The sequence below is a fragment of the Arvicola amphibius genome, chromosome 6, assembly GCF_903992535.2.
Source record: "Arvicola amphibius chromosome 6, mArvAmp1.2, whole genome shotgun sequence".
In the NCBI taxonomy this organism is placed as follows: domain Eukaryota; kingdom Metazoa; phylum Chordata; class Mammalia; order Rodentia; family Cricetidae; genus Arvicola; species Arvicola amphibius.
Window position 1 is genome coordinate 59,478,822 of NC_052052.2, and position 12,377 is coordinate 59,491,198.

Consider the following 12,377-nt stretch of genomic DNA (forward strand, 5'->3'; position numbering starts at 1 on the left):
GCCACCATGCTCAGTTTACCCCTCTCTTCCCTGGCCAGCCTTGGGTACACAGTGTGTATGGGCTGACGTGAGCCCAGGGTCTCATGCATCTATACCCAGCTACCTTGGCTATAGGCTAAATTGAACTATCAGCATCAGGAGCCGGGTTCCCAGCTATTCTGGTTGGTACATACCGGTGTCTTGGGCTTTTGTTGGCATGACCCTTATCACTAACTACATGAGCATCTTCTCAAGTGCTACTGGATAGTCACTTGTTTTCTTGGTAAAATGTTGAAGTTTTTTTTTGTTTGTTTTTGTTTTTTGGCAGAGTCTCTTGTGTCCCAGGCTAGCTTCAAACTCACTACTTACTTAACCAAGGATGGCCTTGAACTCCTCATCTTCCTGCCTCTACCTCCCAAGTACTGGAATTTCAGACATGTGAAACCATGCCCAGAAAAATCTTCATTTTTTTTTCCTTTTTAAAGATAGAGTCTCACTGTGTAGCCCTGAATCTCACTGACTGGTCTGGAACTTGCCATATCGTCCAGATTGGCCTTGAACTCACAGAGATCTGCCAGAGCATTGGAATTAAAGGCATGGGCTTGTGTGCCACCATGTTAAATTAATATTCTTTAAAAAAAAAAAAGACGAAGCTTTTTTCCTGTCATTTGATTGCTATGACTGTTAATCTTGTAACAGGGATGCTGAATAGTAAAACATCAAGCCATTTAGCCAGACATCACGGTGTGTGCCTGTGATCCCTGCGCTTTGCAGGCAGAGAGAGCAGCACCGCAAACTCAAAGGTCAGCCTGGTCTACACAGCGAGCTCCAGGCCAACCAAGATGACATAGTGAGACCCTGCTGCATTTTGAATCCTTGTGCCATTGGAGCAAGGGATAGAAAATATAGGGAGCTAGAAATAGAATCTGGAAGGTACACTTTCATGTTGAAACCACTATATTACTAACCACCTTTTGTGGCCTAAGTTCTCATGTTTTAAATGTGTAGTGTTTCTTCCCACCCTGGTGTGCCTGGCCAGTATGTGGCTCAGCTGGGGAAAAGGTGAAGGAGTAGGAGTTGCAATTAGAGGATTAGTTAGCATGAGATAAGACATTTTTGAAAGCTTTTTCTTTTCTTTTTGAGATAGTGTCTTACTGTGTAGACTAGGCTGGCCTCAAACTCAGAGATCTATCTGCTTCTGTCTGCCAAGTGCTTGGATTGTAGGCCTGTACCACCACGCTTAGTTTTGAAATGTTTTGAACAGAGGATAACATTGATGCTGTGTTAAGTTTACAGGTTTGGTAAGTGGGATAGAGTGGAGGACTTCCTTAAGAGACTAGTTAAGAAACCATTGTAACTGGGCATAATTCTATCTGTTTGGCAGGATAAGGCATAAGAATCTTGAGTCAAAGCCTGCCCGGGTTACTGAGTTCAGATAAAAAGAGGGCTAGGATCTGTATATCATTTGTTTATCATATGTAAGGTCACATGTTCAATCTCAAGCTCAGGCAAACTAAGCCAACAACACAAAGCCACTGTAAACTAAGTGTACTCCAGAGTAGTATAATCCTATACTCAGGAGATAGAGGCAGGAAGATAGCTATGAATTAAGATCAGATCAAAGAGGAAAAAAGCCACTTAACTCCACATGGCATTATTGATTTATTTAGAATGCACCCTCTCTCCTCTGGCCTCCACTCCCCTATGTAGCTGGGGTTACAAATGTGTGCCCATGTCTGTTTGCTATGGGGCTTTGTGTGTCTGTTTTTCTCAGGGCTGGCCATAAAACCCAATGCCTCATTCACGCTGGTTGTTAACTCTACCACAGCCGCAGCTTTGGCCGGAGCTCTGAGGGCTGCAAAATGGATTGCGTCCCAGCGTCTTGAGCAACACATCAGTCCATTCATCCCGCGTGACTCTTGCCCCAGATCGGTTTTTGTCTTGCATAATGTTTCATTATTCATGGAACTAACTTTGGTCTAGATTTGAGTCATTTCCTGATAAAGTTTTACACCTACCTTGTGATGCTAAAGGTTTGCTGGTCTTAAAAGAAAACACGACTAACTCAGCAGCTCCACCGAGCTCTGAACTTTGGCCTAGTTTTTGGTGTAACTGACATGTGCCCCTCGGTGAACTTTCACCTGTAAGTCTGGTTTCCGGAAATTATGAATAGTGATGAAGGTGAGCCTATTAATCAATTTCAATCTTTCTAACTATCACCCAAACATATTAGCACATGTATTTAAAAATAAAAGCATCTTTCTTCCTTTTCTCCTTTTGTTGCTTTTTGAGACAGTTTCATGTTTTCCGGCTGAGGATGCCTTGAACTTCTGATCCTCCAGTCAACACCTCTTGAGTGCTCAAATTAAAGGCATATGTTACCACACTAAGATATAGTCTGTGCTGGGGCTCGAACCCGGGGCCTCAGGTATATTAGGTGAATTACATTCCCAGCCACAAATGTTACTTCTATCTTAGCCAGAGGAAGGGGTGATTCTACTTATTTTTATTTATTTAGACAGAGCTTGTCTAGCTCACAATAGCCTGGCTCACTATGGTTTCAACATTGATCTTGAACTTCGATCCTCCTGTCTCCAGGGCCCAATTGCTAGGATTACAGATATGAGCCACTAGGCCCAACTGTTTTTATTTCTCATTCGCTTGTTCTGTTGAGAGAGAATCTCACTACGCTTCCAGTCCCAACATTGTAAAGCTAAAGGGCAAGGCATCGCTCCAAGTGTACAGGCAGCCTGGGCAAAAAGAGACCCCGTCTGAAAAGCCGACAAGCCGGAATGTGCTTTGGGCTGCCTTGGTTTAGTTTTTTATATTTTGGTACCAGAAACGGATCCCAGCACTGCGTAAGTCCCAGCTTTCCGCTGAACCACACGCTGTTTCCCATCCTTTGTAGACTCGCCCCTTTAGCCTTGGGGCACAACTAACTCCAGACTCTCGTAATTGCCTCCTAGAAAAAGCCTCCTCAGACAACCCTGGGCTTTGTGTGTGAACAGGGACAACGTCTGCAGTCAAAGGCTTGCACTTTGAGAGCAAAGGTTGAGACCAGAGGTTGGAAACCTTTGTCTATAAAAGGCGATATGTTTGATTTTGCAGGCCACAGGTCCTCTATCCTGATTACTCGACTCTGTCATTATAAACCGAAAGCAAACAGTCCATGCACCGTCACACAGCTGTGTTCCAGCAGGGTTTGTTTGTAATGACAGGTGGCAGGCAGGAGTTGGTTGTGAGGCACTGATCCCTGCTAATTGATGATTTTCAAACAAGCCCTTTGGCACCCACAGGGATGGGAAGGGGACAAAAGGGGAAAGCTGGGTAGTTTTTTCATAATACTTCAACAAGAGGCATTTAACTTTAGAAGCTCTTGTTTACATCGCTAACTAATTTCCACAATGGGATTGGTAGGCAAAAAGTTAGAGAGCTGCTTGCATGATGTGTTTGTTGAAGGTCATTGTTGACGTGAGTCTGTCACTTTCTTCAGTCCAGCCACCGTGCTTTGATTCACTGTGTCTTCCTAAGATAGCTCATTTCTTAACTTCTTATTTATTCATTGGTTTCTGCGTACGTGTGTGTGCGTGGCATGGATGTATGTACACACATCAGTGTGGGTAGCAGCCTGAGGAAGCCAGAAGAGGGTGCTGGGTTCCCCTGTAACTGGAATTATAGGGAGTTGAGAACCACCATGTGGGTTCTGAGAATAAAACTAGAGTCCTCTGCAAGAGCAGTAATTGCTCTTAATGGCCGGGCAAGTTCTCCAGCCCCTCCAATAACCACTTCTGGTCATAGCGCTTCTCAAACTACAGTGGTCCCTATTTGTCACCTCTAATCTCCCTATTATCCCTCCCTAGAAGTAAATGTTCTCCATTTTGTGATTCCCAAGGAAAAGGTTTCTTTTTCTTTCTTTCTTCCTTCCTTTCTTCCTTTCTTTTTTTTTTTCTTCTTTCTTTTTTTGGTTTTTCGAGACAAGGTTTACTCTGTAACTTTGGAGCCTGTCCTACAATTAGCTCTTGTAGACCAGGCTGGCCTCGAACTCACAGAGATCCACCTGCCTCTTGCCTTCCTAGTGTTGGGATTAAAGGCGTGCGCCACCACCGCCAGGCTGAAGAAGAGGTTTCTAACTGACCTTGCAGACCAGTCCCTTGTGGCTCTCAAAGTAAAACTCCCTGAAGATGCCCTCTTTGTTTTTGTGCACATCTGTTGCCAGGATTCCATCCCACAACTCCTGCTGATGGCATCCTCAAATACTAGTGGCTTTATGGAATCATCTGTTTCACCACCCAGAAGCTCTTTAATGCTTTAGTGTGCTCTCTCTCTCTCTCTCTCTCTCTCTCTCTCTCTCTCTCTCTCTCTCTCTCTCTCTCTCTCTCCACACAGTGTAGAGAAACATTCCACAACACATTGTGAGGAAGAAATGTTCTCTGGGTCTTACCTGCAAAGCATTGTCAGAACAAGAAGCCACATTTAAATTCTTGGGGAAGACTAGCCTTTGGGGCTGTGGGTTGAAATAACAGACTACAAAAGGATGGAGAGGCAAGATGGCACTCAGCTTGTGCAACCGGCTGTTGATGTTTGGCAGTTTCAGCAGCAACAATTTGGGAATAAGCATAACACCTAGCAAAGGCACAGATGATTAGTTATAGACTCTAAGTATTGGAAACTACAATGCTTTCTGTTTCAGAAGATAAACCTCATCCCGTGATCGCCTCAGGAAGCCCTCATAGTCAACTCTGGCGTTAGGCATCCTGAGTCAGGTGGCCTAGGCTAGCCTCAAGTTTTCTGTACAGCTAAGGATGATCTTGAACTCCCTTTGCCCCTTCCCATGTTGGGATTGCAGGCATGAGCCACTATGCCGGGCTATAAAATAACATCAACACAGACTTTGAGGCTGTCCTTTGATTAATAATTTGCCTCCTCTCATCCTGTACCCCTGATTTTTCTCCAGTTATGCAGGCACCTGGGCTTGTAGTTATGTGTCCAACCTAGAGGATGGAGATTTAAGCAGGCCAGGACTCTCATTTGTTCCTTCCTCAGGGAATATTACAAAACCACAGATGCTGGGCTGTGGAGCAGCCGTCTTAACTGTTGAAACGAGGTCACTAGAAGAATGGGGCCATTGTGAGCTCTGAGCAGAACACCACTCAACACGGAGTAGGAAGGAGGCAGAGGAACAAGAAGCCTGCTACCTCCAGACGCTTCTTGGAATTGGCAGGCAGTACTTGGCTAGGAATGGATGTTGCGTGAGTTCCCAGTACTGTGTTGAGTTTAGACCGACAGAACAGAATCATTCGTCAGAACGAGTGGGGCTTCTTAAAGTCTTAATGGTTGGCTGGGACAGGGGCGGGAACCCTCTGGGGCCGTCTAACACCAACTGTAAGAGGTGCACCTGAAGTGGTGCGTGGAAGAAAGGCTGCTGGACGAATCCGGAGAAGCGTTCTCAAGAGACAAACTGAACTGTAGGACAGGCAGCCCTCATCAGCGTGGGTGTGGGCGGTCTATCAGGGCATCACGAGGCTTACCTTCTGCTCCCGTCTCCCGGGGACAGCAAGGGCAGCTGGGGAGGAGGAGAGGGCCAAGGGCAGAGGCCAAGGTAGAGGGCAAGAGCTGGGGTGGCACCACGGGACCTGGTGGAGAAACAAGGCTCGTCCTTGAGAAGTTGCGATTGCAGAAGCCTGGTGACGAGCTGTCGTGGTCGGTGTGTGAGGAAGAAAAGAGTTTCATACACCCTCTTTTGAGGGAAAAGGGGGGGGGGGACACAGGGAGAGACAGAGACTCATTCCTCACCCTCAGAGATCTCAAATAATAATCATATATGCTTAGTTCTTGATTTCCTTCTTTTCTTTCTTTCCCTTCCCCTTCCTCTCTTGCTCTCACTATTTTCTTTTTCTGTTTGTTTGTTTGTTTATTTGTTTATTTATGGTTTTTCAAGACAGGATTTTTCTGTATAGCAGCCCTGTCTGTCCTAGAGTTCTCTGTGTAGATCAGGCTGGCCTTGAACTCACAGAGATCCACGCGCCTCTGCCTCCCCAGTGCTGGGATTAAAGTTGTGTGCCACCACCGCCCAGTTCTTTGTATGTTTGAAACAGGCTCTCTTTGCATAGTCTCAGGTAGCCTGAAACTCGCTGTTCAGGCCTGCTTACAGGACCCTGGTAGCCCCAGCCTTCCTCTTGCTGGGATTCCAGGTGTGTGCCGCCACACAGAGAGCAGTCGGTTATGAACCAGTGCAGTCTTGCATTCTCAGTGGCAAACTTTTATACTTGACAGGGCCTCCTCAAATAAGACTTATTATTTTGGGGGTTATAAAAAAATACAGGCTTGGTAAGCTGGTAATGTACACTGCACTAAATGATTTGCAGGCCTGGGAACACAAGAGCTCCCCGCCTTACCCCAGCACTCTTCCTTACACATTTTAAGGGCTCCCGTTGGCAGTCTGTTCATCTACAGTTCACTCCTTATAGTATTTTATTTTTGGACATATTCTCTACTGTGTAGGCCTGGAACTTACCGTGTAGACCAGGCTGGCCTTGAAATCACAGAGATCCCCCTGTCTCCCTCTCTGGTGTTCTGGGATTAGAGGTGTGCAGCAAAGGCCTAGCTCACTAGTCTAAGCTATGTCTTTGACTAACCGTGAGGTTTGTGTTGCTGGCAATCCAGACTAGTTAAACCTCTGTGCCCATTAGCCACTTGTTGGGGGGCCTGGAGAATCAACCATTAATGAGAGGTGCTAAAGGACAAAGGGGTGGGGTGGCCAAGGCCTTTAGGAACTAGGCCTGTGGCTAAAGATAGTCCCATAGATCCAGGGAAGGCATTACAGGAGAAGGGAGCCCTGGGGCTTTTGACCAGATTTGTATCTGCATCGTTTCCTACCTTCCAGAGGGCTGTTAAGGACAGCCCTCCACAGCTTGGAAATTGTGGGATGTGGGCTCCAGGTTCTCACAGGATGCAAGACTGTTATGGGGAAGGCAGTGTGAAGCTAGTGTGGTAGCTCTTGATCTACTTGCTACATGGAAAGCTGCTGACATGTGTGTGTTTGTGTATGTATGTGAGCACTCCTGGCCTTGTTGGTGTTTGCGGGTCTATGTGTGCTCCTGTGCATGGGAGTGTGTATGGGTCTCTGTGTGTGTGCTCCTGTCCGTGTGTGTGCATGGGGGGAGTCTCTGTGTGCTTCTATCCATGTGTGCGTGGGGGGAGTTCTGCGTGTGTGTATTCCTGTCTATGCGTTTGTGTTGAGGGGGTCTGTGTGTGTTTGCTCCTGTGTATGAGGGTGTGTGTGGTCTCTGTGTGTGTGTGTGTGTGTACTCCTGTCCATGTGTGTTTGTGGGTCTGTGTGTGTGTTCCTGTCCATGTGTGTGGGGAGGGATCTGCGTGTTTGGGGGGGGGGGTCTGTGTGTGTGTGAGTGTGGGGAATCTGAGTGTGTTCTCCTATGAATGAGGTTGTGTCAGGGTCTGTGTATGTGCTTCTGTCCATATGAGTGTGTGTGGCGGCCTGTGTGTGTGCTCCTGTCCATGTGTGGGTGTGTATAAGTGTGGAAATCTCAGGTAGATGCCAGGTATCTTCCTTTATCACTCTCCACATTAATTTTTGAGTCAGGGTCTCTCCCTGGATCTGGAGCTCTTTGGCTGTCTAGACAGACTGCATTTAAGTCTCAGGGATCTTGTCTCCCCCTCCCCAGTGCTGGGATCACAGGCCTGTGAAATTAGCCTGTCTTTTTAAAAGGTATTTATACTATGTGCATGTACTTACATGGGGTAAGCGCGTGTGAGTGCACACCTGGAAGCTTCTGGTGCCTCTGGACCTGAGTTATGGGTAGCTTAAGTCCTCTAAAGGGTTAACTGCTGAGCCATATCTCCAGTCCTTTAATTTTTTTTTTAATTTTTTAATTTTTTGGTTTTTCAAGGCAGAATTTCTCTGTAGCTTTGGAGCCTGTCCTGGCACTTGCTCTGTAGTCTGTAGACCAGGCTGGCCTCGAACTCACAGAGATACACCTGTCTCTGCCTCCCGAGTGCTGGGATTAAAGGCATGTGTGCCACCATTGCCCAGCTAAACACTTTTTTCATTACATTTTTATTTACCTATTTGGGGTGGTGCCACATATGGAGGTCAAAGGGCAATTTGTGGGAATCAGTTCCCTCCACAATATGGGTCCTGTGGATCAAACTCAGATTGTCAGGTTTGGGTTCTTTACTCACTGAGCCTGGCCCTGTGCCTCAGGCTAAGAATCTGGACTCAGATCCCCATGCTTACTGAGCAAGCCCGTTACCAGCGGACCCAAATCTTCAGACATTTTACTGTTGTTGTTGTTGTTGTTGTTGAGACAGGGTCTTGTGCTCTGGCTAGCCTAGAACCTGCTATGTACACCAGGCTAGACTCAACTCTGACAAACTTCTCTCTTTGCCCCCAGAATACTAGGATTCCAGGAGTACATTGACACACTTGGCCACTGGCTTTATCTTTTAAATTTGTAATGCTTTTGTGTACCAAAGTAGAAATACAAATTCACTAAACATTTTCAAACTTTTCTGCTGTCCCTGCCCATCTGTTCCCAATTATCATTTTGAAGTATTTGATATGAGATATTTCTTTTTTTCTTTCTCATTCTTTTCTTTTCTTCTTTTTTTTTATTTTTTTCAAGATAGGGTTTAACTGTGTAGCTCTGACTGTCCTGCAACTTGCTCTGTAGACCAGACTGACCTCGAAACTCAGAGATTTGCCTGCCTTCTCTGTCTCCCAAGTGCTGGCATTAAAGATATGAGCCGCCATACCCTGCACATGCCCTGGGATTTGGAAGAAAATTGTTTCTTAAACCACACAGAATTGTTAACCAAAAGAAACAGCATTATAAACTGAGATTCCTTGGCGGTTTAAAGTATGTGTTCCAAAGTGTGTGTGTGTGTGTGTGTGTGTGAGAGAGAGAGAGAGAGAGAGAGAGAGAGAGAGAGAGAGAGAGAGAGAGAGAGAGAGAGAGAGAGAGAGAGACACCTAGGAACTATGGGGAGTAGGGAGGGGAGAAATCATTTGTTCCCTTTAGGGAGGGTCTGGGAAAGTAGCTCAATGGAATTGTTTGCTTAGTGCCCCCAGGTGCTGAGTTTTGTCCCCAGAACTGTTTGTGTTCCTTTTCTAGGAAATACTCTTTTTGTTCTTGATTCTCGCCCTCTCCATGATGTGTATTTCCCATTTGGAAGAGATGCAGGGACAAGCTCCTCTGTTTGTGAAGCCAGGGCCTGGCAGATACCACACAACGACAGGGGAAAGGAAGGGAGGGGAGGCACAGGAGAGAGCTCCCAATCCTGTGTGCATTGCCTCCGGGTTTGTCCTGGCTGGGCCCAGAGAAAGCTTGCTCAGAGATGGTATCTCTGAGAGCCGGGGCAGAGGGAGCAGGTCAGCTCAGGGGAAGGCACAAATGGTGTCAATATTAACAGGCCAAGCAAGAGGTTTCAGGCCACAGGGACTGAATGAAATAAGGTTTTGTCACTAGTTTTGAACCTCTGAGGCTGCTCTCTGTGGGAAAGGGCCCTTTGCATGGCCTACCAGGTCAGAAAAGGAGAGGGATAGTCTCCAGGTCCTGGCTGGAGTTGTTCATCTGCCCTGGCCAGGGCCAAGAAGCGGGGCTGACTGAGCAAGCCAGCAGGGAGCAGCAGTTGCTCACTGCAGGGTCTCCGGGATTGGAGTCACAGATAAACACTGAAGCCACCTGCTCAGCCCGACCAGTGGAGTGAGAGCGAATGGCAGCCTCCAGCACACGTTCCACATGCTAAGGCTCCGTGGTTAGACTGTTACTGAACAGTTAGGGAGCAGTGAAGCTGGAGGCCATCCTCGTCTGGGTGCCATCCAGTGTTGAGTCAAGGTGGGCTGGGTAACTCAGTGCTCCAACCCCAACTAGAAGCCATGGCCCATTCAGAGCCTGGGGAAGGGTGGACAGAGGGAATCTGGAGGAATACAGAATGGGGTGGAACTGTCACTCCTGCATAGGCAGAAGCCAAAACGTGACATTAGAGGGCACAGGGGCCTGTGGATGGGAAGGCACAGAAGGGGCAGTCAGAGGAGCTGCCCCAGTGTGATCCTGGAAAGGTCTGTGTAAAAGGTGGGGGTGAGTGTGTGTGAGAGGATGGTTGTGATTTGAATTTGGTTAAGAAGAGGGTTGGTGACCGGGCGATGGTGGCGTATGCCTTTAATCCCAGCACTCAGGAGGCAGAAGCAGGTGGATCTCTGTGAGTTTGAGACCAGCCTGGTCTACAGAGCTAGTTCCAGGACAGGCTCCAAAGCCACAGAGAAACCCTGTCTCGAAAAATCAAGAAAAAAAAAAAAAGAAGAGGGTTGGCTTGGACTTGTTGGTTCTTCTGTCTTTTTTAACATTTTTATTTATTTATATTTTATTTTATGTGTATGATGTTCCACCTGTTTGTGTACTACTTCTGTGCCTGGTGCTTGGATTACCTGGAATTAAAGATGTTTTTGGACCAGGAAGTGGTGGCGCATGCCTTTAATCCCAGCACTTGGGAGGCAGAGGCAGATGGATCTCTGTGAGTTCGAGACCAGCCTGGTCTATAAGAGCTAGCTCCAGGACAGGCTCTAAAGCTGCAGAGAAACCCTGTCTCGAAAAACCAAAAAAAAAAAAAAAAGAAAAAAAAGAAAAGAAGCAACTTAAAAACAGCTTGAATCAGTGGCTCATGCTTATTATCTCAGCCCTCAGGAGGCTGAGGCAGGAGGAGCTATAGGAGACCCCGCCTGTCTGAAAAAAGCATTAAACTAGACGGTGGTTGTGTGAGCCTTTATCACTGCTGGCACTCAGGAGACAGAGGTATGCACATCTCTGAGTTCGTGGCTAACCTGGTCTATAGGTTGAGTTCAAGGACAGGTAGGGCTACACAGAGAAGCTGTCTCAAAAAAAACAAAAACAAAATTAAAATAAAATAAGGGCAAAGGAGGGAAGGGTTTATTTAGGGGGTACAGTGTCATGGCAGGGAAAGCTTGGCTGCAGGGAAGGGCATAAATCCCGGCTGCAGCTGTAGTTATGGATGGTTGTAAGCCATGGGAACTGAACTCTGACCTCTGCAACAATAGCAAGTGTTCTTAACTACTGAATCATCGCTCCAGTCTCGTAAATAAACTAAAGAGGAATGTAGTGGTTTGAAAAAAGATGGCCCAACTTTGTAGACTCCTCATGGGAAGCCTTACCTTTCTGAGGAGTGGATGGGGGTTTGGGTGGGGGAAACGTGGGAGCGGGAAGCAAGAGAAGGGGAGGGAGGGAAAACTGTGGTTGATATATAAAATGAAAAAAAAAAACTTTTAAATAAAAAAAAAGAAGATGGCCCCCAAAGGGAGTGGTACTATTAAGAGGTGCGGCCTTGTTGAGGTAGGTGTGGCCTTGTTGGAGGAAGTGTGTCACTGTGGAGTGGACTTTGAGGTCTCTTTTGCTCAAGCTTCTCTTAGTGTAACACTCAGTCCACTTTCTGTTGCCTGTGCACCGCCATTCCCCCTGCTGGATGATAATGGACGGAACCTCTGAACTGTAAGTCGCCTTCTCAGTTCAGTGTTTCCCTTTGTAAGAGTTGCTGTGGTCATGGTGTCTCTTCACAGCAATAGAAACCCTAAGACAGAGAGGAAGAAGAAGAGGAGGAGAGGTTTGGAAAAGAGGTATCTTTTTTAAAGCAGCTAGTCATGGTGGCTCACAAATCTCACGTCAGCACTGTGTAGGCAGAGGCAGGAGTAGACAGGGTAGTATCTGTAAGTTCAAGGCCAGCAAAACAAACAAAATCGGCAGGCGGCTCTCTCAAGCATAATTTCATACCACAAACCAATTAGCTTTAGTGTTTTTCATTTAAGTCCTTTGGCTTTACAGACTTTTTGTTGTCTTCATGTAGAGTCTTCCTAGTACTTGTAGACCAGGCTGGCCTCAAACTCACTAGTGTCTGAGCATGGCCTACAACTCTCAGCAACTCGTCTGCTTCATCCTTCCAAGTGATAGGATTACATCTGTGATCACATGCAGCCTTTGAGGAGAGGTCTTGCTATGTAGTGCAGGCTAGCCTCAAGTCTGAGAACGGAAGATGACCTTGAACTTCTGATCCTCCTGCCCCCAACTGCTGGGACTACAGACACTGCCATCAGGCCTAGGGCTTTTTCCTTCTTGGCTTACTCCGTTCCCTAGCCCATGGGATGCTGCCACTCACATTCACAGTGGCCTCTCTCTCTCAGCTAAACTGAAAACACCTTGACAGACATGCCCAAAGGTGTGTTTCATTAATGACCAAGGCATTTTTTAAATCCAATCAGTTTGGCAATAGAACTTGATTATCACAAGCGTATTCAGAGAGCTGGGAATATAGCTAGGTGGAAGAGGACCCAATATGAGGCCCTGGGTTCAGGGCCAGTAAGGGAGGGGAATAGA